Below are 24,933 nucleotides of genomic sequence, written 5' to 3'. Positions count from 1 at the left end.
GATCTCATCCTGGATTCTTGTGGGTGGTGCGAGCACTCGCTTCATGGGAAAGTGTGTGCCATTTTACCATGTTTTCATGGCTCCATCCTCCTCTCCCTCATTATCTGGTATATTCATTGGTATGCACCAAGCTTAGTGATACAACTGTGTTATTGTTCCTCTGTCCTCTTCTGTGTTTATGTACGTTGAGCCATTTATGCTGTGCTGCACCAATCCTGAGGATTTGTTGTGTTATTTGTTAAAATGGGAAAAATTCCATGAAAGTACATTAAAAAAAAAAGGGTTTTCTCAATTAGATCAGAGATGAGGAGACTTTTTTTCTCTCAGAGGGTTGTGAATCTTTTGAACTCTCTTCCTCAATAGGCAGTGGAAGCAGAGTCTTTGAATACTTTTAAGGCAGAGCTAGATAGATGAATGATAAGCAAGGTGGTGAACGATTATTGGGGGGGGGGGAGGGGGAGGGGGCAAATGTGGAGTTGAGGTTAAAATCTGATAAGCCATGATTTTATTGAATGGCAGACAAGGCTTGAAGGGCCTACTCCTGCTCCTAATTTATATGTTTATATGTAGCCAAGCAACAGCCAAATATCGTCAAATCCACAGAGTCATACCTTGGAGTCAATGTCCCTGACACCACCAGCACCATCCCTGGGTATGTCCTATCCCACTGGCAGGCCGACCCAGCATAGCAGGCGGAGAGTGGTATACATTTGTGAGGGAGTTGTCCTGAGAGTCTTCAACATTAACTCCGGACCTCATGAAGTCTCATGGCATCAGGTCAAATATGGGCAAGGAAACTTCCTACTTAAAAGGTAATGATTGTTCTTAGACATTTACTTGTTTACAGAGAGATAGTTAATGGGATATTGTTTTGATTTTTGGAAATCCCCTGGAAAGTAGATAATTTATGAGGGATCGTGTTTAGTCCTAGCAGGTGATGAGCTGCCTTAGTGGGGTACAGATGATATAATTAATGGGAGGAGCCAGGTCTGTCTGTAGTTTACAGTTTTACCAAATGATGTTCGGTTGAGCAGAAGAGTCTAACAAGACAGAGGGATTTTCAGGTTGTTCCTTAAAAGGGTTTCTCTATTCAGGGGCGAAATTCTCCGTTATCGGCGCAAAGTCCGCCGATCGGCGCAAGAAACGGCGCAAATCCGACTTGCGTCACGTCGGAAAAATGGGTCGAAAGTCTCCGGCCCGAAATGGGCTAGCAGCGACGTAACGGGATCCGCGCTTGCGCACGTGGTTCACGCATCATATGCGCCGCATGGCATGACGGCTCATAAGGCCGCGCTGCTCCCCCCCACCCGACCAGAACACCTGACCAGAACACCCGACTGGATGGCTGGTTGTCGCTCAGCCCTGAGGTTCGAGTCACGGGATGTGGAGGCGCTCCTGGACGCAGTGGAGCAGAGGAGGGACGCCTTGTATCCCGGGCACGGCCGTAGAGTTGCCCCACGCCACAGCCGGCGTTTGTGGAGGGAAGTGGCAGAGGCCGTCACCGCTGCGGCCCTGACACCACAGACAGGCACCCAGTGCCACAAGAAGGTGAACGACCTCGTCAGAGCAGGCAGGGTGAGCCTCCCCATATCCCCCCTCCCCCATATCCCCCATATAGCCCCCTCCCCCATAACCCCCTCCCCCATAACCCCCTCCCCATATCCCCCCTCGCCCATATCCCCCTCCCCCATATCCCCCTCCCCCATATCCCCCTCCCCATATACCCCCTTCCCCCATACCCCCTCCTCCATGTCCCCCTCCCCCATATCCCCCCATCCCCATATCCCCCCTCCCCATATCCCCCCTTCCCCATATCCCCCATATCCCCGTCCCCCACATCCCCCCTCCCCATATCCCCACTCCCCATATCCCCTCCCCATATCCCCCCTCCCCATATCCCCCTCCCAAATATCCCCCTCCCCATCCCCCATATCCCCCCTCCCCCAAATCCCCCTCCCCCAAATCCCCCCTCCCCATATCCCCCCTCCCCCATATCCCCCCTCCCCATATCCCCCCTCCACCATATCCCCCCTCCCCCATATCCCCCTCCCCATATCCCCCCTCCCCCAATTCCCCCCTCCTCATATGCCCCCTCCCCATATCCCCCCTCCCCATATCCCCCATCCCCATATCCCCCCTCCCCCATATCCCCCCTCCCCATATCCCCCCTCCCCCATATCCCCCCTTCCCATATCCCTCCTCCCATATCCCCCCTCCCCCATATCCCCCCTCCCCCATATCCCCCTCCCCATACCCCCCTCCCCATCCCCCATATCCCCCATCCCCATATCCCCCTCCCCCATATCCCCCCTCCCCCATATCCCCCTCCCCCATATCCCCCCTCCCCATATCCTCTCCTCCCCCATATCCCCCATCCCCCATATCCCCTCCTCCCCATATCCCCCATATCCCCCTCCCCCATATCCCCCTCCCCATATCCCCCCTCCCCATATCCCCCATATCCCCCTCCCCCATATCCCCCCTCCCCATATCCCCCCTCCCCCATATCCCCCCTCCCCCATATCCCCCTCCCCATATCCCCCCTCCCCCATATCCCCCATATCCCCCCTCCCCATATCCCGCCCTCCCCCATATCCCCCCTCCCGGGGGTGTACTAGCAAGTGAGCCACCGACAGCCCGTCCCCATATCCCCCCTCCCCTATATCCCCCTCCCCCATACCACCTGATCACTGCCTGATGTCTAACCATGCATGCTTCATTGTGTATCGCAGGACCAAACGTCCAGGCACCCATCCCCGCAGATGCAGACCACCCGCAGGATGCCCCTCGGAGGCCACGGGAGATGGAGAGACCCGGACCCTCCAGCATGCGACGCCCGCAGGATGCCCCTCGGAGGTCACGGGAGACAGAAAGACCCGGACCCTCCAGCATGCGACGCCCGCAGGATGCCCCTCGCACACCACGGGAGACGGAGAGACCTGGAGCAACAGGGAGACGACACCCCCGTCACGTGCGGGAGCGACCACCCAGCGACGAGGGGGGCAGCCACAGGCCCCTGTCACATCCGAGCCAGGACACCACTACCCAGGACACCACTACCCAGGACACCACTACCCGGGACAGCACTGCCCAGGACACCCCTACCCGGAACAGCACTACCCAGGAAGACGAAATACCGGACAGTGACTCAGAGTGGATGGGTGGAGACGAACCCCCACCCCAAAGTGCCATGGACTCAGAGTGGGACGAAGAGCACGACACAACGCCACTGCTGTCACCAACACCCTCCACCATCGCAGAAACACTCACCTCGGTTGGGCACTTTAATGATGAGGCGTCTGGTACACTCACTGGTGCGCACACACAGCCGTCCCGGTACAGCAGTTGGAGGTAGGAGCAGCAGAGGGGCCGGGCGGTCGGAGGGCAGCCCAGCCCAAGTGAACATCTGCCGCCCAGATGGATCCCGGGTTCCTGGAGTTACCACACCCACACATAGATCCGATGCAACCACCGACCCGGAGACGAGCGAAGAGGGTGACGGCCGGCTTGCGGCGGCTGCAGTCGCAGGTGGAGGAGTCCACCCGCGTCCAGGAGCTGGAAGTGGTGCCGGTCATACGTGCCACCCAGGCTGACACCGCACGGGTGGCGTCCGCGGTGGAGGCAATGGGTGCGACGGTGTCAGACATGGGGAACGGTTTGCGAGGCCTGGGGCTTTCCGTGCAGGCGGCGTCTGTGGCCCAGGACATGGCTGCCCTCTCACAGGAGGCCATGAGCCAGTGCCAGCACCAGATGGCAGAGGCGCTCAACACCATAGCCCAGTCTCAGCAGGCCATAGCCCAGTCTCAGCAGGCCATAGCCCAGTCTCAGCAGGCCATGGCCCAGTCTCTGCAGGCCATGGCCCAGTCTCTGCAGGCCATCGCTGAGGGCATCGGCGCCAGTGGCCATGTGCGAGCCGGCGTCGCACTGTCACAGACAGGGTTTGCCAACCCCCTGGGCTCCATGGCTGCAAACCTGCAGACCCCTGTCGATACCAGCACGGGCCTCCAGGACTGGCAGCGCCAGATGCCAGGGGGGCGTCGGATGACCAGTCCGTTCGCATCCCCCACCCATGTAGAGGCCTGGGGGCCATCGGGCACCCCGAGGGAGGAGGAGGTGGTGTGGTCCGTCCCGGGTCCCCCTGTCGGGGAGGTCCGGGAACACCACGACACCTCGGACTCCCCCCCCCCCGCTTCCGTCCCAGGTGCATTGGGTGGGCAACGGGCAGGACAGGCTGGCAGCTCGCCATCCCAGTCACCCAGGCCGCAGCCTGGCCCATCTAGGCCAGGACGCCCCAGGAAACGGCCGCTAAAGGGACCCAGTGTCAGAGGGCAGGAATCACAGGAGTCCACCTCCAGTTCTGCTGTACCGTCTGGGGAACCACGTAGACGTAGTCAAAGGGCCCGTAAGGCCAAACAATTAGACACTGAGTAAGTTGGCACGGGTGCAGGGCACAGATGAGTTTTAGGGGCTAGGGCACGTGCATGAACTCCTTTGGTTATTAAAGTCAATGTTACACCTACAGAAGCTGCCTTTGTGCTCTGTCCAAAGCGTGCGGGGGTGTCATGTACGTTGAGCGCAAGTGTGTGTGTGAGGGGTGGTATTACCTCAGCCCCAGGTGAGTCTGCCCCGTTCCCCCTGGGCCGCCATCAACATCCCCCCCGGGCAGAGGACGGGACTGTGCGCTGCAGTGTCACAGCCGCATGCAGGGATGGTCCGGGTGGATGGTGGTACTGTGGCCATGGGTCAGGCATAGTCCAACGATGTGGAGCCAGGAGCTCACCACAGGGCGGGTTGTCATCATCCTCCATGGCCTGCAATAGACACGCGTCCACCCGCAACTGTGTGACCCGGCCCGTTGTGCCGCAGGTGAATCGGCAATGGGGGGGGGGTGGTGTGCATGCGGGTGGGGTGGGTGGGGTTGGGGAGGGGGGTGAGGGTGCTGGGTGGGTGGATGGGTGGGGGGTGTGGGTGGTCGGCTGTTGCCATGGTGTGCGGTCTGTGGCCATACTACCCGATTCCCACGCCCATCTAGTCAGTGAAGCGGGCGTCTATCAGTCTGTCCCGTGCCCGCTGGGCCAGCCGGTAACGGTGGACAGCCACCCGCCTGTGTCTACCCCGTCTGCCCTGACCATTACCCCCATTCCCCTCATCTGGGGAGGACTGCGCCTCTTCCTGCTGCTCCTCCACTCCACCCTCCTCTGCCTGCGGCACATCGCCCCTCTTCTGGGCTATGTTGTGCAGGACACAGCACACCACAATGATGCGGCCGACCTTATCTGACCGATACTGGAGGGCGCCCCCAGAGAGGTCCAGGCACCTGAAACGCATCTTCAGCACGCCAAAGCATCTCTCGATCACTCCCCTTGTCGCTACATGGGCATCATTGTAGCGGTTCTCCGCCTCATTGCGTGGCCTCCGTATAGGCGTCATCAGCCACGATCGCAATGGGTAGCCCCTGTCGCCCAGCAACCAGCCCCTCAGCCGGGGATGGCGTCCCTCGTACGTGCCGGGGATGGATGACCGCGACAACACGTATGAGTCGTGTACACTGCCTGGGTAACGGGCGCAGACGTGTAGGATCATCATGCGGTGGTCGCAGACCACCTGTATGTTCATTGAATAGGTCTCCTTCCTATTGGTGAACACGGCCCTGTTATCTGCAGGTGGCCGCACGGCGACGTGCATCCCATCAATCGCGCCCTGGACCATGGGGAATCCGGCCACGGCAGAGAAGCCCACGGCCGGGGCATCTTGGCTGGCCCGGTCCACAGGGAAGCGGATGTAGCGGTGCGCCATGGCATATAGGGCATCTGTCACGGCCCGGATGCACCGATGCGTCGATGTCTGCGATATGCCGGACAGGTCCCCACTCGGTGCCTGGAATGACCCCGTTGCATAAACGTTCAGGGCCACCGTAACCTTGACGGACACAGGGAGAGGGTGTCCCCCGCCAGTGCCACGCGGTGACAGGTGTGCCAGCAGGTGGTAGATGTGTGCCATGGTTTCCCGCCTCATCCGGAGTCTCCTCCTGCATTCCCGGTCCGTGAGGTACTGGTATGACTGCTGGGGCCGGGACACATGGGGCGCCCTCGGGTGCTTCCGTTGCCGTGGGGCCGCGACGTCCTCCTCCCCCTCCTCGTCCTGTCGGTCAGGTGTCCCTCCAGTCTGGGCGGCTGCCGCCTGTCCCTCTGCGGCAGCCTGCGCCGCCTCTCTGGCACGCTCCTCCTCCTCCTCCTACTCCTCCTCCTCATCCAGGGCAACATAGACATTAGCGGCTGCCGCCACGGCGGCCAACATCGCTGGATGATCGGACAACATGACGGCCTGGTGGGGGGGAGGGGAACGTCGACATGTCATCATTGCCCATATCCCCTCCTCCCCCCAGCCAGGTGGCATGGACCGCATGGGTCCAACTGTTGGAGGCTGGCACCTGGCCAGGTGGACCAACTCGCTTGCCCTCGCATCCCCCTCCCCGGCACGGACCCCCCATCCCCCTACCCGGCACGGACCCCCCCAACCTCCTCCCCGGCCCGGACCCCCCATCCTCCTCCCCGGCACGGACCCCCCATCCTCCTCCCCGGCACGGACCCCCCCAACCTCCTCCCCGGCCCGGACCCCCCATCCTCCTCCCCGGCACGGACCCCCCATCCTCCTCCTCGGCACGGACCCCCCATCCCCCTCCCCAGCACGGACCCCCCCCAATCTCCTCCCCGGCATGGACCCCCCCCATCCTCCTCCCCGGCACGGACCCCCCAACCCCCTCCCCGGCACGGACCCCCCCAACCTCCTCCCCGGCACGGACCCACCCCATCCCCCTCCCCGGCACGGATTCCCCCAACCTCCTCCCCGGCACGGACCCCCCTCCCGGCACTCCCCCGGAGCCCAGCCCACTCTAACCACCCCCCCCTCCCCCGCCGTGCACACACACACACAACCCGAGACACACCTCTCCTCACACATTCAGACTGCGGCCACGCCATCGCCTGCCCAGAGCAAACCTCCCAGGCCGTCACTCACCTCCACGCTGGTCGGCGTGACCCTGGAGCACAGGGTCACGCCGATGAAAAGGAGGTTTGATTTACGTCGACGTGAATGGTCACCACGTCGTCGGGACTTCGGCCCATCCGGAAGGGAGAATATCGGCAGGCCGAAAATCGGCTGCCTTGAGCAGACCTGTGCCATTCTCCAGCGGCAGCGGCGCCATTAACGCCCCGCCGACTTTTCTCCCTTCGGAGACTTCGGCAACCGGCGGGGGCGGGATTCACGGCGGCCAACGGCCATTCTCCGACCCTCTGGGGGGTCGGAGAATGACGCCCCATATGTCTGCACAGATAAGCAAATATCCAGTTTTGTTAACTTTATTTTTAAGCGGCATTTGAACTGTATTGGGGTTGCTTGGTTGGAATATTTATAGTGAAGTTGTAGGGCACAAGTTTTTCTTTTATGTTTTAAGAAGTGTATTTCTTTGATGTTAATGTGGTTCATTCCATGTTTAAATTAAAGTTTGTTTTAATATATCACTCCTGGGGTGAAGGATCCTTCCCTCACAGTTTTTCAAATTGCAAATTGTTGTCGTTTCTTGTCTGGTATCTGAACATAAATTGGGGTCTGGTCCGGTATCCTAACACCATGAGAATAATAAAAATAAATATAGGTTGCTTTTGTAACAAATCTATTGAGCTAAACTCAATCAGGCAGTTTATTAAGATTTCTAATTGAGGTGCAATGAGATCAGGATAATAATTCAGGCCAATTATCTCCTCTGGGCCCCACAAGGAAACTTTGGACCTCTTCTGCCGCAGGCTTCTGCGAACGCCATCAATTTCAGGCCCCCGTTCATGGAGATTCCCCTTCTGGAGCCCTTTTAGTCTATTTACCTTGTGCTGGAGATCATTGCTGTGGGTTCTGGAGACAAATACCTGATGCCCAAATCCCTACACCTGCCCACCAGCCAAGAAGCGGTGCCTGCCAGTTTTGGGGAGGAGTTCAATTGTGCAAATGCAAATGAGGCCCTGGAGTTAAAATTCCTCTGGGCTTTTGCATGTTTTCCACCCTAAATAGTTTTCTGTGGTATTAGATGTCAATTGGAATACATGGAGACAATCTTCACAAACTCTGTAACCTAAATAGGCAGACCACTGTCTAATCTATAATGACAATCTGTATACACTTTTCTGATTGGTCGGTGGGTAATTCATTCTGCACCTCTGTATTTACAGTTGGTTAATTTGATACTTCACAAATTTATTGTAACACTCAGGTACTGAGCATACTGCATATATAGATTTTGATTTATTCAATGCAAAGAGCCTGGAGTAAGAAAGATTCCTGTTTACATCCAGGTGTGGTTCTTCTAACCTCTGCCATGTCAGTTTTTTCAGTGAAGTCATTGATAACTACAATTTTTAAAGCTCTTCATTGTAGTTTGTAGAACCTCACGGCGCACAAAACGGTTGCCACTTTACCTCACAGAGCGGCGCCAGGTAATTCATTCTGTGTGAGGAGCTTTGGGATATTCGAAAGACATCAGAGTGCTGAAGTGATGCAAATCTTTTTCGTCTTGAGGGAGAGTCAGCAGCAGGGCAAACTACAGGGGATTAATGGCCTTTTATTATTATAATCTCTCTCCTGCAACTAATACTCTTATAAGGAAGGTTCTTTGTACCTAGTTGAGTGCAAAAGCAGTAGAATTAGAAATGATGTGATAAACTAATAGAGGCAGAAAAATTTGGTTTTAGTGATGAGGTTGCTAACTGCAATTTTGTTTAACCAATTCCATTTATTACATTGCATTAAATTAAGCTTTCATATTATGTGACCGTCTTCTGCTTGGGGCACATTTAGTTTTTTGACGCCACTGAGATTTTAAAAATCGAGTTCTGTTTATTGCATTCTATTACATTTTGAGAAATGCGAATGTTTCAGGGAAGTACACATTATATTGATGTCAATGTGTACACACATTCAGTGCTATATGTGGCATTATTCCAGAGTCAGGTTGTCAGTAGAGGGGGAACATAGTCAATCAGTTGATATGTTAACGCCCATTCCCTCCACACATGTTGCCTGAACTGCTGAGTGTTTCCAGCATTTTCTAGTGTTACTTCTGAATGGATTAAGCTTGGGTTTAACTTCAAAGCTTCACTTTGTTTCCAGCTGTAACGCTAGCACTTATCGACCTCCTAAACCAGTTGCCAAGTCAGTACTTTTCCAGTGATTTTGATTAGAAATAAAGGGCGGGATTCTCCGGCCTCCCAGCTGTGTGTTTCATGGTGACGGGATGCAGAGCGCCATTCTTTCCTCTGCTCCCGCCACTGTCAATGGGATTTCCCATTGAAGCCACCCCACGCCACCGGGTAACGCCTGGGTGGGGGTGCGATGCTGGTGACACCAGAGAATACCACTGCCAGTGGATGACCAGAGAATTCCAGCCAAAGAGTTTGCAGTTGTAAAGTATCTTTCCCGTGCAATGATTTACTGTTGAGGTGCAATCACTATTGTTTTCTAGGCAAATGCAGCAAACAATTTTCAGCCAGCATGGTCCCCCTAACAGCAGCCAGTGAATGATTAACCTGTGGGTGAATGTTGGTCATGATAAGGGTGAACGCTTCACTTCTTTAGAAAAGTGGCATGGGTTCCTTTGTCAATGTGGGAGGGCTGAATTTTCCATTGCGCGACACCTGCAGCGAGAATTGTGATCGGGCGATGAGTTGTGCGCAATGGTCATTGCAATTCAATTTTTTTGCTGGCAGCGCACCCCCGCCAGCGTGTTGTAAAGCGGTGGGGGGTGGTTACAATGGGAAATTGTGGTAGTCGGTATTAGGGGTATTACGGTACCTAGGTTGGAGGTACCTGATACTGTAAGATCATTGGTGAAGCCTGCCTGCTGGTTCCGCCCAGTAAGGCGGAGTATAAGAGTCTGTGTTTCTCTAGCTGCTGCATTCTGTACCTGCGCTGCTGGGGGAAACATCTAGTTCAATAAAGCCTTCAATTGTCCTACAATTTCGCTTCGGGAGTTATTGATCATGCATCAATTTATTGAACTAGATTTGAAGGATGGAGCTCCGCATCAAGCCGGAGTGTCTGCAAATTAGCCCCCACGCGGCAAACTCAGCGGCGACCTTTAAACACTGGCTGGCGTGTTTCAACAGATACATCAGGACGGCCACAACTACACCCACAGAGGACCAGAAACTGCAAGATCTCCACTCAAGGGTGAGCCCAGAAATCTACACGCTCATTGAGGACGCGGACGGTTTCGAGGCCGCGATGACCCTGTTAAAAGGACACTACATTCGCCCAGTAAATCAGGTTTACGCCTGATATTTCTAGCTACCAGGAGACAAATTCTGGGGGAATCGCTAGACGAATTCTACCGCGCACTGCTGTCACTAGGTAGGAACTGTGACTGTCTGCAAGTTTCAGCCAACGACCACACTGAACCTTTAATCCAGGATGCCTTCGTTACAGGTATGCTGTCCAAGGTCCGCCAGCGGCTGCTGAAATAGGAGACGCTAGGTCTCACGGAGGCACGGGCCCTTGCAAGCTCCTTAGACGTAGCCTCCCGCAACGCCCGAGCGTACGTCCCCGACCGTGCGGCAGCCCCATGGGCAGTGTGGACCCCACCCGCAGCCAATGCCGACGCATCCCCAACCCCCCACAAGGTTGTGCCACGCGGCTGCCAGGCAACCCCGGAGGGCCTCAATGTTATTTTTGCGGGCAAGCCAAGCACCCCAGCAACGCTGCCCGGAACGCTCCGCAACTTGCAAGGGCTGGGGAAAACGCCATTTCGTGGCGATATGCCAGCGGCGACCGCCCTGATTGACTCCGGGCGGTCGCCGCTGTCTCCAGGTGCGAACCGGGGCCACTGCCATTACCCTCATCGCAGGCCCGTGGGCGCTGCCATCTTCGATCCCGCGAGCCATGTGCGGACCCCGGGCGCCGCCATCTTGTTCCCCAGGGACCACACGCGATTCGTGGGTGCCGCCATCTTGCCCACCCCCGGCCATGTGCGACCCGTGGGTGCCGCCATCTTGGCTGGAGTCTCAAGACCCCGATTCGGATGACCGCACACCGCTCGAGGAAATCCATCAGCTTCTGCCACGACTCGCCTCGATGACTCGGCCCCGAACTCTTTCGACCGCTACGACGACTGTACTCCTCAACGGACACAAGATATCCTGCCTGATCGACTCCGGGAGCACAGAGAGCTTTATACACCACAACACGGTAAAGCGCTGCTCCCTATACACCCAGTTAACCAGAAAATCTCCCTGGCCTCCGGGTTTCTCTCTGTGGAGATCAAGGGGTACTGCATAACTAACCTCACAGTCCAGGGAAGGGAGTTTAACAATTTCTGACTCTACGTCCTCCCTCACCTCTGCGCTGCCACACTCCTGGGATTGGACTTCCAATGTAACCTCCAGAGCTTAACCTTTAAATTCAGCAGCCCTACACCCCCTCTCACGGTCTGCAGTCTCGCGACCCTCAAGGTCGACCCTCCTTCCCTGTTTGCAAGCCTCACCCCCGATTGAAAACCTGTCGCCACCAGGAGCAGATGGTACAGTGCCCAGGACCGGACCTTCATCAGGTCGGAAGTCCAGCGGTTACTGAAGGAAGGTATTATCGAGGATAGCAACAGCCCCTGGAGAGCTCAAGTAGTGGTTGTAAAGACTGGGGAGAAGCACAGGATGGTCATCGATTATAGTCAGACCATCAACAGGCAGACGCAGCTCGACGCGTACCCTCCCCCGTATATCTGACTTGGTCAACCAGATTGCACAATACAAGGTCTTTTCCACGGTGGACCTCAAATCCACCTACCACCAGCTCCCCATTCGCCCGGACGACCACAAGTACACTGCATTCAAAGCAGATGGGCGGCTCTACCACTTCCCAAGGGTTCCCTTCGGTGTCACAAATGGGACCTCGGTCTTCCAACGGGAGATGGACCAAATGGTTGACCGGTACGGTTTGCAGGCCATGTTTCCGTACCTCAGCAACGTCACCATCTGCGGCCACGACCAGCAGGACCACAACACCAACCTCCGCAACTTTCTCCATACCGCCAGTCTCCTTAACCTGACCTATAACGAGGAGAAATGCGTATTCAGCACTGATCGTCCAGCCATCCTCGGCTACGTAGTGCACAATGGAGTCATAGGCCCCGACCCTGAACGCATGCGCCCCCTCATGGAGTTTCCCCTCCCACATTGCTCTAAGGCCCTGAAACGTTGGTTTGTTGTTGTGTCCCCAAAACAACTGAGTGTGTATGTGCACAGAGGGTAGTGGGTGCCTGGAACTCGCTACCGGAGGAGGTGGTGGAAGCAGGGGCGATATTGACATTTAAGGGGCATCTTGACAAATACATGAATAGGATGGGAATAGAGGGATACAGACCCAGGAAGTGTAGAAGATTGTAGTTTAGTCGGGCAGCATGGTCGGCACGGGCTTGGAAGGCCGAAGGGCCTGTTCCTGTGCTGTACATTTCTTTGTTCTTTGTTCAAACGACAGCCAGTCACATCAAATTTGGCATAGGCCTGGAACTGGAGTTAGACCCCTATTTGCAAACATTAATGGTCTAATGCCCATTTTACCAGAACCAATAAGGCAAGGGGCACAAAGTTAATGTACAAACTGGCGTGAGAAAAGGCTGTTTCATGTCACCATTCACATTTTTGCTCGCGATTGATTGGTTTTGAGGCAAATAACATCAGACAGAAGAAATAGCGTACAATGGATCCTCACAATAGCGTACAATGGATCCTCACAGAACAGCTGGAAGATTTAGACTTTGCGGATGACTTTTTTTATCACACAACCACATACAGATGCAAGATAAAACCTGTCACTTGACGCAAGTATTGGCCAAAGTTGACCTGAACATCAATCTAGAGAAAACAAAGATAATGTAAATAAACACTAGGAACAGTTACTCCATTAAGATAAGGAACACCGAGCGAGATGAAGTAATGTCTTTTACCTATCTGGGTAGTGTTGTAACTTTAGCCCAATTGGCAGCTGGTTAGTGATGCAGAGCTAAGACCAACAGCACGGCAGCTATCTTAAGTCAGTGCCTTTGCTTGCTTTTTAAAAGTCCTTTTTAAACAATTCAATACATGTTTGATCAGTTGATGAAATTAAAGATCAGTGTCATGAGCTATAGCCAGTGCCAGAAGACCAGTAGGACTGTCAAAGCCCTGCTTCAAGGAGGCTTGCATGCATAACACAAAGGCCCTGCGCATCAATTTGGGCACCAGGGAAACATTGGCTTGGGACAAAAGAAAATTATGAAATTACTCTGTGGGTTGCCGTGTGCCACCATGGCAATCTGTGACTACAGCAGTCATGGCAACAACACCCCAAAATCGAAAATAACAACAGATAACACTTGATAACTATTTAATTTACAGCATTTGTGCCAGAACTTGACTCGTGAACCATCAACACAAGTGCACGATATGAAGCTACTCCACCCCAGAGGATTGGATTTGCTGCATGTCCAGAAGTTACATAAATGGAAGCAGGCCAATGACCAAGCCTTGAGTATATTCAATGACCCAACCACCACTGCTCTCTGGGGTGGAGAATTCCAAAGATTAGCATTTCTCTGAAAGAAAGAAGATCCCCCTTATCTCTATTTTAAGGAACTTTGTTATTCTGAAACTGTGCCTCCTAGTTCTAGATTCCCCAAGGCAGGAAACATCCGCTCAGCATCCACCCTGTAAGGCCCCCTCAGAATCTTATATTTGAATAAGTTCACCTCTCATACTTCTAAGCTCCAATGAGTACAGGCATAACTTCCTCAACCTTTCTTCATTAGTCAATTCCTTCACCCTGGGGATCAACCTCATGAACCTTCTCTGAACTGCCTCCAAAGCTAGTATATCCCTGTACCTTTATACCTAATTTTATATTCCATTCCCCTTGCAATATAGTTTAACATTCTATGGGCTGGACTCTCCGTCCCCAGATTTCTGTTTCAGCACGCTGGCGGGATGCTCCATTCCACCGGCTGGTCAATGGGGTTTCCCATTGTGAGGCAGCCTCACGCTGTCGGGAAACCCCCGGGCTGTCGGCAAAATGGAGCATCCCGATGGCAGAGAATCCAGCCCAATGTGTTTTCTTAATTACTTGCACGTTAACTTGTTCTGAGTTCTGTACGAGGACACCATTTTTGCAGCACAGAACCATAGATTTCATAGAACCATAGATGCCCTGCCTTGCAGAATGAGACCATTCGGCCCATTGAATCTGCACCAACCCTCTGAAAAGACACCCTACCTAGTCCCCTGACTTATCCCCATAACCCGACCTAACGAACACATCTTTGGACACTAAGGAGCAATTTTATCAAGGACAATTCACCTAATCTGCATATCTTTGGAGTGTGGGAGGAAACGGGTGCACCCCGGAGGAAACCCATGCAGACACGGGGAGAATATGCAAACTCCACACAGTCACCCAAGGCTGGAATTGAATCCTGACTCCTGGTTCTGTGAGGCAGCAGTGCTAACCACTGTGCCACCATACCGCATTCTGAAGTCTTTCTACATTTAAACAATATCCTGTTTTCTACTCTTTCTAACAAAATAGAAAAACCCAGATGTTCCCACATTATAAGAGTTTACCCCCTCACTTGTCACCCACCCCCAGAGAGACTGGCAACACAAGGGCTTCCCAAACCATGGGTTGCAGACCTCATTGGGGTCATGGAACAAGATTTTGGTGTCGCCAGCTTTCAGATCGTAGTTGCGGCTCTGGAGCGGAGACTTCTGTGTTGGGAAAGTCCCGGGACTGGCTCCGTGCCCGATTTTGTGTCCTGGCTTGCAGTTCACTCGGGGAGGAGAGGAGTAAACAAGCTTGGCATAGGTAGCCTCTATGCCTGCCTTGAGTGCACCTGATCTTTTGGATTTCTGGCTTGCTTGCAGTTTGCCGGGAGGAGTGAACATGCTTCCCACAGGCAGCCTCACTCTCTGCCTTGAGCACACCAGATTTTCTCTGAAGCGAGCCCACTTGGAAATTGGAGATCATCGATGTAGTATCGCATTTCCAGACATAGGGGGCTCTGCTTAAAAACTGCTCATTCTTATCCCATTCAATGTGGCTCGGAAAACATATTTTACAATCAATCGGGATGTTTAATGTTTTCATCATCACTTGTTCTTGGTTAATTTATAACATGTTTTCCAGAGATTCAAATGATTACTTTCTTTTTTGTTAGGTTGGGCCAATTCAACAGAGTCCGCAAATAGAACCTGAACCTCATTAAGTCCGGTGAGTTAAATAACATTTTCAAAAAATACTTCAAACTTCAATATACAGTTTTTTGGGATGTTTAATGTTTGTGTGAATGTTAGTAAATAAATGTTGAAGGTTATTATTCTGCTGATTTGTTCGGCTTGGGCAACGCCCCCCCCCCCTCCACTCAAAAATAAAGGACTCTTCCCAGTCCCCCCCCGCCCCTCCACCCCAACCGACAACACTCATACCCTCCCCTCACCAAAATTTCACCCTGGGAGTCAATTCAAGTCTGAGGCATTAAAATGGAGTCACATCGGGAAAACGTTTGGGAAGCATTGTTAGGAACATTTAAAAAGAAATTCAAACTGCCAGAAAAGGGTGACATGACAGGATTTCATGTTTTAAGATCATCTCTGTAACAAATGACTGAAAACACTCTTTACCAAACACTATTTTTGCAGGCATTTCTAATTTTTACTTATCACATATTGCACTCTCCACATAATTACAGTCACCAGAGTAAACATTCCACAGTTGCTTCCAGTTTTAAATTGAGCCATGTTTTTCCTTTTCACTGAGTAGTAACTTTGAGAGAATTTTGGAAGATTACAACCAATGCATCCATTACATCTGCAGCCACTTCTTTTACGGCCCTAGGATTATGCAGGCCATTAGGTACAGAGATTATGACAGCCTTTAGTCCCATTAGATTTCCTGGTACTTTTCGTCTGATAGTAATTGTTTTAAGTTCCTTCCTCGTTTATTCCCATAGAATCTCTACAGTGCAGAAGGAGGCCATTCTGCCCATTGAGTCTTTACCGACCCTCCAAAAGAACACTTTATCTAGGCCCCTCTCCCACCCTTTCCCCGTAACCCCACGCATTGATCATGGCCAATCCATCAAACCTGCACATCCTTGGACTGTGGGAGGAAACCCAAGGTTGGGATTGAACCCGGTTCCCTGGCGCTGTGAGGCAGCAGTGCTAACCACTGTGCCAGCGTGCCGCCCAATCCCTTGAATGCCAACTATTCCCAGGGTGCTCTTAAAGTATTTGATCATGAAGGCAGACTTGTTCAGTTTCTGTCATTTTGTTTTCCCCCATCACTAATCTCATCCCCTGAGGGACCAGTGTTTACTTTGGTTACTCCTTTTTACATATTTGAAGAGCCAGTGACAGTTTTTATATTTCGTGCTGGTTTACTCTCATATTCAAATTTAACCATGTTTTATTATTCGTCTTTTGCTCCTTTTTAAATTTTCCCAATCTTCTGGCCAACCACTGATCCTCGTAGTATTGCCTTTCCTCTCAATTTGATGCAATTCTTCAATTCCTCAGTTAGCTGCAATTGATGCTTCCTTCTCTTAGAGTGTTTCTTTCTCAATGGAATATATTTTTGTTGCTTGTTATGAAGCCTCTCCTTAAACATCCAACACTGTTTATCTATGTTTTACTGTTCAAGGTATATTTCCAGTCTACTTTAGCCAATTCTGTTCTCATACCTTTGTACTTGCCTTTATTTAAGTTTAAAATGTTTCACATTTCAGTTTGTAAGTTAAATTACAAGTTGCATAACCACGCATAATACAGAGCAAAAATAACCAAGGAAAAATTAAAATTACAAAAGAGAAAAACCAAATAGGGAAAAGAATACAGAAACAAACAGATTGTTATCTATAATTACATACATTTGTCTCCCCTCCCTCTGTGGCCGTGGTCCCCCTTTAGCCGACCCTCCTCTGCTGAACTCCCCAGTGTGACGCGAACGTTTATTAACCGGTGTGTTCTTGTTCTTCACTCTGGTTTTCTGCGTGTCCTCGGGCCTGTCCCCTGCGGCTTGTCTCTTGTCCCTTGCGTTCTTTTATGTGAACCTTTGCCGCATCTCCTCCTCCCCCTTCTCCTGTTCCTTTATGTCCCATGGCTCGTCCGTGTCTCGCCTCTTACTCTACTGTTTACTGGCTACCAACATGTCTTGGAAGAAATGGTTGGAAGAGGACTTTCTATGGAAGCTCTCTTCCAACCACCAGATGGCAAATTTTATATTTTACAGTTGGAGGAATTCAGCCACGTCGCCTATCCAGTCTGCAGCTTTGGGTGGTGCTGCCAATCACCATCCGAGCAGGATTTTCTGGCGGGCGATCATGAAGGCTAGGGCATCGGCCCCCCACCCCATAAAGAATTCTGGTTGCTGTGAGACCCCAAAGATCGCCACTTTCTGACATGGCTCCATCCTCACTCCCATAACCTTGGAAATTGCATCAAAGAAAGCCATCCAGAACCCGACAAGACTGGGGCAGGCCCAAAACATGTGGGTGTGAGTAGCTGGGCCTCCCTGGCATGTTTCAGATTTGTTCTCCACCTCCGGGAAGAAGAGGTACATTCGGATTCTGGTTAGATGCTCTCTGTGCACCTCCTTTAACTGCATTAGGCTCAGTCCTGCACATGTGGAGATGGCATTTGTCCTGTTTAGTGCTTCAATCCAGAGTCCCCCCACTATTTCTACGCCTAGTTCTTCCTCCCTGATGCACGATCATTGCGTTGCTTGAATGCGGATCCAGCTGCAGGCGATCCATAAGACCATAAGACATAGGAGCGGAAGTAAGGCCATTCGGCCCATCGAGTCCACTCCACCATTCAATCATGGCTGATTTCAACTCCATTTACCCGCTCTCCATAGCCCTTAATTCCTCGAGAAATCAAGAATTTATCAACTTCTGTCTTAAAGACACTCAACGTCCCGGCCTCCACTGCCCTCTGTGGAAATGACATCCGGTTTGATACGGAGATCCATATTTTGAAAATCTTAGAGCAATAAATTGATGCACGATCAATTGCACAAAGACTTGAGTTGGGTACAACTGAGGCTTTATTGCTCTAAGATGTGTGGCCTCCACAGCAGCTGGCGAAATGGCTGCAGCATGGAGGACACACATATTTGTACTCCGCCTACTGAGCGGTACCAGCAGGCAGGGACTACCAACGTACCTGTAGTACAGGTCATACCATACATCACCCAATAGAGGTGCAACAGTGGTTTACCACACTCCCATTGTCCCTTGTCTCGCCCAGGGAGGAGCATACTTCTTCCAACAGTCTTCTGTACAGGTCCCCACAGTTTCCCTTCACTAGGTCGCCCACGTCCAACAGTTCCTCAACTAGCATGTGTCCTGGTATCTGGGGTTACGTCATTGTTTCCCTACGGAGGAAATTTTTGACCTGTATACATCTCATTTTGTTTGATTTTGGTAGTTTGAACCTCTCCGTGAGTTCCTCCAGGGTCTCTATCCTGGTGTCTGTATACATGTCTCTATCCGTCAACATCCCCTCATCCTGTCTCCACCTTTTGAAGGTGCGTCCATTGTTGCCGCATGAACCTGTGGCCGTTAGAGACGGGGGCCATAGTGGACATTTCAGTTAGGCCGAAGTGCTGTCTCATCTGATACCACGTTCGGAGTGTGACTAACACCACTGGGCTTTTTGAGTACTTGGTCGGAGGGGATGGGAGTGCGGTTGTGGCTAGGGCTTGGAGGGATGCCCCTATGCAGGAACTCTTCTCCATCCTCGCCCATTCCACTCCCTGGCCATGGTGCCTTCTCAGCCTGCATGGAGTTGATGCTCTCCATGACCTCACCCAGTTCTAATGGTGCTTCCAGGTCCCGCCTCCTATCTTCCCCCACGACTGGCATGTCCAGTCCATCAAGGAACTGCTTCATTCTCGAGTCCCCTCAGGGGGCTCGGAGATGTACAGCCCCCGGTAGAAGTTCTCGAATGACTCGTTGATCTTTTCCGGCACGGCAACCAGATTGCCGTTGTTGTCCCTAACCTGAGCTATTTCCCTCGTGGCTGCTTGCTTTCTCAGCTGGTGAGTCAGCAGGCAGCTGGTTTTGTCTTCATGTTCATAAAAGGTGCCCTGTGTCTGGCGGAGCTGGTGCACTGCTTTCCTCATGTAGAGCAGGTCAAAGTCCATATGTCCGTCAGGAGCTCTATGGTCATGGCCGCAGAGTATCACTGGTCTACTTCCAGTATGCAGTCGACCAGTTGCTGCCTGGACACCCTTTCTTTCTGCCAAAGAGAGCATCCTATCTGGCTGCATCACAGCTTGGTATGGCAAATGCTCGGCCCAAGATCGCAAGAAACTACAGAGTGTGGTGAACTCAGCCCAACGCATCACACAAGCTTGCCATCCTCCCATTGATTCTGTTTACAGCTCCCGCTGCCTCAGGAAGGCAGGCAGCATTGTCAGAGACCCCTCATACCCAGGCTTTGCCCTCTTCCAGACCCTTCCATCAAGCAGAAGACACTGAAGGCTGAAACCCGCACCTCCAGACACAGGAACAGCTTCTTCCCCACAGCTACGAGACTCCTCAACGACTCTCCCTTGGACTGATCTGTTCCCTGTAAGAACACTATTCATGACACCCTATGCTGCTCTTCTTTGGCCTTGTTCCGCACTGTAACCAATCACTATTTGTTGATGCACCACTGTCAATGTACTCCGTGATTATTCTTTTGTCTATTATGTACGTTCCCTTGGCCGCAGAAAAATACTTTTCACTGTACTTCGGTGCATGTGACAATAAGTATCAATCAATATAGCATTCCAACCCGCACCTTGTTTTTATAAAGGGCCGCCTTGGCATTGCTGTATTCTGCCCAGCACTTGGTCAGGTCTGCCCCAATGTCCTGATATACCCGGATCGAGTGTCCCTCCCAGTTGCAGGACCTGGTGTGTCTTGCCCAGTTTAGGATTCTTTCCTGGACTTGATACCGGGGCAGCTTTGCAATGATGGCCCTTGGCTGCTGCAAGCCTTGGGCTTTGGCCGGAATGAACTGTGGGCTCTGCCCACTTCTGGCGGCTTAAGGAAGCTTTCCCTTCCCACCAGTTTGTCTAGTATTTGGGCCATGTATTCAGTACGGTTCCTGCCCTGGTTCTCTCCTGTTGGCCCACAATGCGGAGGTTCTGGCGGCACGACCACTTTTCTTGATCCTCAACCTTCCCCTTTAGTATCCCTTGCATCGCCACCAACCTTGTCATTTCCATCTCCAGTACAGCGATCAAATCACTCTGGTCGGTCGTGGCCTTCTCCAGTTCCCTGATCGTAGTGTCATGTGAGGGTCCCTTTAAGAAAAGTGTGTTTTATCAAATGGCTGCAGTGATATCATTGTGTGGGTGGAGCTGGGCTGTTTTTCTGTCTTTTACTTTCGTTTTGAGCTGGAAGCTGCTTTGTGGCTCTGAGTTTTTTTTGGTTTCATTTTCAGTTGGGGAGCTTCATTCAAACCAAGAAGGTGTATTTTGGTCTCTTTCTCTCTGCATGCTAAAGAATGTCTCCAGACCACGTGATAACTTCACAGTAATACCCTGTTTCTGTAAGAAATGCAAACCTACTATATTGTCGGAGAAAAGGGTGTTTGGCTAATGGATGTTGTTAGGAAAGTTACTAAGGGTTACCTATAGAGTACTGTATCTTTTGGGGGGGGGGGGTTATCTGTGTTGGTAGTTGATAAGATGTTTACTGTGTGTTTATAAAATGTTAACTGGATTCATAGAATAAACATTGTTTTGTTTAAAAATACTTAAGATTTCTGTTGCATAACACCTGGAAAGTGGGCCCTTGTGCTCCTCATAACAAAAATCTATTAAAAGTTGTGGGTCAGGTGAACTCCATGATCTCCTTTGGTGTTCTCTAACCCCTGGCCCATAAGAAATTGGGGGTTCGTGGGTAAAAGTCTATCTTTCGTGATTGGGTTGGCTTAGTGAACTTAAAGACAGTGAGGGGTGAGCATATTTATGTTTGCTTTTCAGGTGTGGTATTCCAGTTTAAGTAGGGAGTGTGTTGTGGACAATGGCTCTTTCAGAGGTGCGGAGTTTTTGGAGGTGGAGAAGGTCACACGCAGTACCTTAAGAACAGAGACTAAAAGAAGGCTTTTAGATTTGGCAAAAACATTGCAGTTAACGTTGCCTGACAGCATACAAAAAGAGATTCTTACGACGGTCGCTGAGCATTTAAAATTGCCTGAGATACAGTCTGACTCATTAGAAATGGCAAAAATTCAGTTACAGATTAAGCAACTTAAACATGAAAAAAAAATTAAAGCCACTTGTAAACGAAATGGGGGAAAAGGAAAAGGAGAGAGAAGAAAGAAAAAAAAGAAAGAATAGCCCTAGTAGGACAACATGAAAGGAAAGTACAGATCAGGGAAAAAGAAAAAGAGAGAGAAAGAGACAGAGAGGAAAAAGAAAAAGAGATCAAGGAAAGGGAAAAAGAGAGAGAGTTTGAACTTCAGAAAATGGCCATGAAACATGACAGTCAGTCAAAATTGGAGGATGTAAAGGGAAACGTACAGTTTGATAATAGTGATGAGGATAAAGAGAAAGAGTGTCATAGTCGAAGGCTTGGTGGGGATCTATTTAAATATGTCCATGCATTGCCAAGGTTTGATGAGAAGGAGGTAGAAGCCTTTTTCATTTCATTTGAGAAGGTAGCTAAACAAATGAAATTGCCACTGGACATGTGAGTATTACTGATTCAAACAAAGCTGGTAGGTAGGGCTAGTGAAGTGTTTGCATCATTACCGAAGGAGATATCTGGGACGTATGAGGAGGTGAAAAAATCCATCTTAGGTGCATACGAACTAGTGCCTCAAGCCAACAGACAAAGGTTTAGAAATTTAAGGAAAGAACCTGGTCAAACATACATGGAGTTTGAAAGGACCAAACAGAGAGATGGATAAGGGCTTTGAAAATAGACCAAACGTATGAAGCTCTCAGAGAAATTATACTTTTGAAGGAGATTAAAAATTCAATTCCTGATGTAGTGAGAACTCGTGTGGAAGAGCAGAGGGTTAAAACTGCGAGGTTAGCAGCAGAAATGGCAGATGATTATGAATTACAGCCCAGTCCAACGCCGGCATCTCCACATCATGATTATGAATTAGTTCAGAAATCAAAGTTTGGTTTCCGACATCAGTTTCAGCCTGTGAGGGATAAGAAACTGGGGACATGAGAAATAATCAAGTGGTAAAGGAGATCAGATGGGAGATAATAAGGAGAGCGTACCTCAGATTAAAAAAGAAATCCAGGAGGGTGGAAGAGAAATGAAAAGTTTCAAATGTTTCCACTGTAATAAACTAGGACATGTAAAGTCACAGTGTTGGTGGTTGAAGAAAAGCACTGGGAAGGCTGATGTGGTAAAACAGGATAAGACAGTGGGGTTTGTTAAAGTGGTAAAGGAAAGCCCAAGTGAAGCGAAGGAGGTGCAAAAGATTGTACAGCCTGATCAAGAGATGATCGATAAGAAGGTGCCAGATCTCTTTAAAGAATTTACTTGTGTGGGTAAAGTTTACTCATGTGTACCAAGAGGAGTAGGTAAAGAAGTCACAATTTTAAGAGATAGGGGAGCTAGTCAATCTTTGATGGTAAGAGATGAGAGGTGAGGAGTTCTGTAGTTTGGGAGGAATATTGCCAGAAAAGGTGGTAATATGTGGAATTCAGGGTGGGATGAGTAGTGTTCCATTATGTAAGGTTGGAAGGTCCAGTGAAGAGTGGTGAAGTGGCAATAGGAGTAATAGAGAAAATATCTTGTCCAGGAATACAGTTTATCTTGGGTAATGATATAGCTGGATCGCAGGTGGGAGTGATGCCTATTGGAGGCGATAAGCCAGTGCAAAGTCAGACAACTGAAGTGTTGAAGGATGAATATCCTGGGATTTGTCCAGATTGTGTAGTAACAAGGTCTCAAAGTCACAGGTTAAGACAAGAGGAGAAGTCAAAGAGTGAAGATAAACAAAGAACAAAGAACAAAGAAATGTACAGCACAGGAACAGGCCCTTCGGCCCTCCAAGCCCGTGCCGACCATGCTGCCCGACTAAACTACAATCTTCTACACTTCCTGGGTCCGTATCCCTCTATTCCCATCCTATTCATGTATTTGTCAAGATGCCCCTTAAATGTCACTATCGTCCCTGCTTCCACCACCTCCTCCGGTAGCGAGTTCCAGGCACCCACTACCCTCTGCGTAAAAAACTTGCCTCGTACATCTACTCTAAACCTTGTCCCTCTCACCTTAAACCTATGCCCCCTAGTAATTGACCCCTCTACCCTGGGGAAAAGCCTCTGACTATCCACTCTGTCTATGCCCCTCATAATTTTGTATACCTCTATCAGGTCTCCCCTCAACCTCCTTCGTTCCAGTGAGAACAAACCGAGTTTATTCAACCGCTCCTCATAGCTAATGCCCTCCATACCAGGCAACATTCTGGTAAATCTCTTCTGCACCCTCTCTAAAGCCTCCACATCCTTCTGGTAGTGTGGCGACCAGAATTGAACACTATACTCCAAGTGTGGCCTAACTAAGGTTCTATACAGCTGCAACATGACTTGCCAATTCTTATACTCAATGCCCCGGCCAATGAAGGCAAGCATGCCGTATGCCTTCTTGACTACCTTCTCCACCTGTGTTGCCCCTTTCAGTGACCTGTGGACCTGTACTCCTAGATCTCTTTGACTTTCAATACTCTTGAGGGTTCTACCATTCACCATATATTCCCTACCTGCATTAGACCTTCCAAAATGCATTACCTCACATTTGTCCGGATTAAACTCCATCTGCCATCTCTCCGCCCAAGTCTCCAAACAATCTAAATCCTGCTGTAAAAGTTGAAGTTCAATTATCAGAAACGATTTTTGATAAGCTGGTTGGAAAAGAACAAGAATAGATGGAGGATGAGGCGGATATTTTTAGTTCAGGAAAATTGGCGGAGTTACAACAGAAAGATGTAGACCGAATGTATCAGGAAGCATAGACGGAAGAGGAATATTTCTTAAAGGAAAGTGAAAAGGTGAAAAAAATGAAACTATCTTGAAGTTGATGGGGTTTTTTTTTCTTGGGGGGAGCTGTCATGTGAGGGTCCTTTTAAGGAAAGTGTGTTTTATCAAATGGCTGCAGTGATGCCATTGTGTGGGTGGAGCTGGGCTGTTTTTCTGTCTTTTACTTTCATCTTGAGCTGGAAGCTGCTTTGTGGCTCTGAGTTTTTTTGGGGTTTCGTTTTCAGTTTGGGAGCCCCATTCAAACCAAGAAGGTGTATTTTGGTCTCTCTCTCTGCATGCTAAAGAATGTCTCCACATCATGTGATAACTTCACAATAATACCCTGTTTCTGTAAGGAAAGCAAACCTACTGTTTTGTAGGAGAAAAGGGTGTTTGGCTTATGGATGTTGTTAGGAAAGTTACAAAGGGTTACCTATAGAGTACTGTATCTTTGGAGGGGCATCAGTGTTGGTTGTTGATAAGATGTTTACTGTGTGTTTATAAAATGTTAACTGGATTCATAGAATAAACATTGTTTTGTTTAAAAATACTTAAGATTTCTGTTGCATAACACCTGGAAAGTGGGCCCTTGTGATCCCTATAACCAAAATCTGTTAAAAGTTGTGGGTCAGGTGAACTCCATGATATACTTTGGTGTTCTCAAAATCCTGGCCCATAATAGTAGCCTCCTGAGTCTCCAGCCATCTTCCTGCCTTTTCCAGTGCTGCATGCAGCGTGACCAGCAGCTCCGCCTCCGCCACTTTTACCGTTGCCATCATCTCTGTTTTTATGGCAACTTTGAGCTCCTGGATTTCCTGCATTAGAAACTCCCTCCATGAACTTCCGGGTCGCGGCGATGCGGAGCTAAGCCGCGCGAGTCAGCAG

General features: G+C 50.6%; 1 protein-coding gene across 1 annotated transcript in view; it reads left to right on the top strand.

Annotated features, from left to right (window-relative positions):
- The window catches only part of jcada (junctional cadherin 5 associated a), a 483,762-nt gene that overhangs the window by 40,263 nt on the left and 418,566 nt on the right, over window positions 1–24,933 (top strand). The window contains exon 2 of the mRNA XM_072508374.1: window positions 15,224–15,276. The gene's annotated coding sequence lies outside the window, so the exon portion shown is untranslated. The remainder of the gene's footprint in view (window positions 1–15,223; window positions 15,277–24,933) is intronic.

The sequence above is a fragment of the Scyliorhinus torazame genome, chromosome 6 (assembly GCF_047496885.1).
Source record: "Scyliorhinus torazame isolate Kashiwa2021f chromosome 6, sScyTor2.1, whole genome shotgun sequence".
Lineage (NCBI taxonomy): Eukaryota > Metazoa > Chordata > Chondrichthyes > Carcharhiniformes > Scyliorhinidae > Scyliorhinus > Scyliorhinus torazame.
Note: the sequence above shows the minus strand (reverse complement) of the source record. Positions and strands in the feature narration are given on the sequence as shown.